The sequence below is a fragment of the Propithecus coquereli genome, unplaced genomic scaffold (assembly GCF_000956105.1).
Source record: "Propithecus coquereli isolate 6110/MARCELLA unplaced genomic scaffold, Pcoq_1.0 Scaffold160, whole genome shotgun sequence".
Taxonomy (NCBI): Eukaryota; Metazoa; Chordata; class Mammalia; order Primates; family Indriidae; genus Propithecus; species Propithecus coquereli.
Window position 1 is genome coordinate 2,251,362 of NW_012140525.1, and position 4,204 is coordinate 2,255,565.

The 4,204-nt window shown below is 31.5% G+C and overlaps 1 protein-coding gene across 1 annotated transcript in view; it reads right to left on the reverse strand.

Annotated features, from left to right (window-relative positions):
• The window catches only part of PAM (peptidylglycine alpha-amidating monooxygenase), a 344,515-nt gene that overhangs the window by 81,804 nt on the left and 258,507 nt on the right, over nucleotides 1-4,204 (reverse strand). The gene's annotated exons all lie outside the window — the stretch shown is intronic.

The following is a 4,204-nucleotide window of genomic DNA, read 5'->3' on the forward strand; positions in this document are numbered from 1 at the left end:
ATATATGTAAAATTATATACATGTATACACATCCTCATGTATACAAATATACAATAAAGTAGTTCGATTTGACTTATATATTATGTGTTAATTTTATACACACATAAATGTGTTCATCTTTAAACACGTAAGATTTTCTGAGATATCCTAATCAGCTCACCGATATAGCTCATTTGAGGTAACAATTCCAGGATACTAAAATTGAGTTGATCAAATACTTTAGGAACCTTTGCTATCACAAGAAAAATTTCATTAAAAGAGCAAAATAAACAGAAAAGAGTCCTAGTTAATTTTTTTCCATCTATAATTGGACTTGTAGTCAAGGTAACTCTGAGCTCCTATCTGACAGAGGAACTATCATACGCTGTTAATAAAAATTTCAGGATTCAAATCATCTTTAGTATTAGCATCAGTTTGCCTACTTTATTCCAGTCATTCATCTTTCCTTCACTCAAAAATAAAAAATCTCACTTTAAACCAGACGAATTGCTTTCTGTATTCCTAAGGGAGGATTTTGACTGTCTACTCTTATTTTCACACATATGCCATTAAATTGCTACTCTGAATGATCATTAACATGAGAAAGTAGAAAGGAAGGTTGTGTTCACCTGTCTGCTCTGGCGCCATGGAATGGCCCTTTAAACATTCCTAACACCTATGTGATTCCCTGACATGACGATTGCTGGCATCACCTATATTCCGAAATTACAGCAGTGAATTTCTTTCATCCTGTTGCATAATAAAGTGCTTACGTGGTAACTCCCTCTTTTATACTGGCATATATAAACAACTTTAAATCTGACATAGTGTGTAAACCTGAAAATAGTAAGCCCTCAATCAGTATTTGTTGAATGAATGAAGAATGAATAATCTTGTTTAATACATATTTTCAACTTATTATGACATAATATGTTAGCCTAATATATCACATTGCTGAATAATGAACCAGGTTAATTTTGTACACTCACCTGACCTGTGGCATTTGTGAAAATATTTATCTAATTGTATCTGTATCTGTTTAAATAGCTATCTAATCTATCTAGGTTCTATGAGGGCTTTCATAAAAATATTTTATGTTAGAAAGATACATAACAGACTTTAAAAAATACCAAGTATTCTGAAAGGGGTCATTTAAAAAATTCCAAATATTGTTGTATCATGTCTACATTGCAGATACTCCACTAGCTTAATTATTCCCTCACTCCTATCTTGTGTCCTTTATAGTCAACAGATGCTAAGGTTGAAAATAATCAAAATGGGTAATATTAATTTTGGAAAGAAATATGAAAATTTTAAAGAAGTCATTTTATAAAACTTCTAGCTGTTTCCTAACAGGTTACATGGTGCTTTTAAATTTATACAGTAAGCAGTTAATATTTATCATATAACTTTATCTTTGTATATAATACACTTAAAATGCTGATTAAAGTGTTGTGTTGATATGTATGAACACTCGTATTCTCATGAAATGACTCATTCCAAATGAAAAATGTGACCAACAAAACGACTAAATTGGTAAATATTATCTATCTATTCCAAGAATTAATTTTAAATTTTAGCATATAAAGTTTTAGGCTGATTAGCTGACTTAATTAGTTTAATTGACTGACTTAATTAAATTCTATTTTTTAATTTAAACTTGACTAAACATTTGAAATGAATTTGGAGAAGTGTCATGTTGAATATAAAATATGTAATGCAGTCAGGCACAAAATATTGCTTCTTCATAGATTAATTAGTACTCTGTCATTAGTACACATTGGCACAACTTTGTTCAAGACATACCATTCATATGTTTAAAAAGAAATATATCTGGATAAAACATTTTTTACCATTAAGTATATTTACCATTAAGTATATTTATTAATATATCTTGTCTTAAATCTACCTATTTTTAAATAATTTTTAAATTATTGATATTACTTTTGACTCACAAATCATAACTGTATACACTTACGGGGTAAACTGTGATGTTTCAATATACATATACAACATGCAATGATTAAAACAAGCTAATTAACATAGCCATCACCTTGTTTACCTGTCATTTTTTACGATGAGACATTTGAAATTTACTCTTCATTATTTTGAAAAATACAATAATTATTGACTATAGTCACTCTGCTGTGCAATAGATCTGAAATCCTCTTCCTCCTGTCTATCTGAAACTCTGTACCCTTTGATCAACAACTCCCATTCCCTCCCTCCTTAACCCCTGGCCATTAGTATTCATCATTCCACTCTCTACTTCTATGAATTCAACTTTTTAAGATTCCATATATAAGTGAGATGATTTGGTATTTGTCTTTCTGTGCCTGGCTTATTTCTCACTTAGCATAATGTCCTTCAGATTCATCTATGTTGTCACAAATGACAGAATTTCCTCCTTTTGTAAGGCTGAAGAGTACTCCATTGTGTATATATACTACATTTTCTTTATCCATTCATCCATAATGGACACTTACGTTGTTAAATCCACTTATTTTTTGAAATGAATCCCTCATATGGGAAAATCAACCCCTATTTTAAAAAGTGCTTTTTATTAGTTAGCAATGATTGTTCTACCCAAGCTAAGTTTTTTCCAGTCCTAAAATTTCCAGCTTAATACAGAGTTAAGCTGGGTTTTGGTGGAAGAATCACTCAACTGAAAATATTGCTAGTAGGCCACTGTCAACACGGTTTTCCTACTGGCTGCAGAACAAGAAGGTTTAAAACTTGAAGCCAATAGTTCTCCTGGTACATAGAGGAGGCATCTACTGGCCCCAGCCTACATTTGGGTAAGTGCTCTTCACAACTAAATGTTTCAGGCTTGGAGCTCAAACCTATCTCCAGTGAGAGTGTGTGTTTGTGTATGTGGGCTGGGGGTAGGTGGGAAGAGAGAAGAGGGAGGGGAGATTTATACAGTATCATTTAATTTAATAGATATCATAAAATACTAGGTTTTTTACTAGTTACATTCTCAACTGTGATCCTGTAGTACCTTATAAAGGCTGTACTCATTTTACAAAACAGAGATGCATCGCTGCTGTTATCTTTCTAAAAATAAAAAGCATTTTAAGTGCTGCAGAAATATTATGCATTACCATGAGGATTTTTATGCATATTTAAATTTATTCAAACTTGTCTTATTAGTTTGTCATTCTATTGGAAAAAAATTGCTTCTGTAGTATAAATTAAATATTCAGAATATGGACTCACCCAATAACTTAATTTCCTATCATTCCTATTTCATTTATATTACAAAATGGTGTTTCTTTTAGCCCACATGGGATTTATGAACGGATAGATTAGTGTGGTCATTTTAGGTTATTATTTTAAAGCAAAATACACATTTAAAAAAAGACAAGAATTATTCTAGACTCATGAAACTGAAAAAGGACTCTAGAGATCACTCTGGCCTTCCATCCTAGTACTATAACAAGTCATTAATTTCTATGGCTGATATTACCTCACAGAGGAAATGCAAAGGATAGAATTTGGTCAAAGTCGCAAACCCTCCCAAATTGTAAAGAGACCTCTAAGCAAAAAGCTCTACTTTCTCCACACTTAAAACTTGTAACCCAATACATGTAATATGTTGAAAGTGATTTTTTACTACTTTCCTTGTTTACTTACTTCGCAGGTTAATAAAAAAACCAATGGCATTTAAGTAAAGTTCTTGTGGCTCTACACTGACATAAAATGGAGGATAGCTGATCAACACCCTCTGAATCATATGACCTTGTGTATTTAAAGATTGCTAAGAAGTGAATTGTCAGACTTTTTCTTTCAAATCTAATTATGTCTACTTTGCCAACTCTTTTCTTATCATCATCATTTCCTGTAACACAATAATTTTACTGCTTTCCTTGAGCCTCTTTCCCAAATTTATCAAATTTATCCAAAAGCAAAGCTGTTGGAAACTTCTTGTTTATTATACATTGATACTATTTTTCTATTTGTTTTACCTTAGCCTGAAAATTGATGCTTATTAGCATAAAAGCCTTTTTAGAGTGCATAAAAAAGTCCACCATACCAAATGCCCTCTTTTTTTTACCTGCACCAATACCTTTTCCTTTACAGCCAATAGTTAGTGTTGTCAGTGCATCTAATGCATATTTTTAGATGACCACTTTCTGTAACTTCTCTTTGATTAAGAGATAAATGGTTTAAAAACTCTAGCTTCTAGGTGTCATCAGTAAATATTTTAAAACCTAGTTTAACA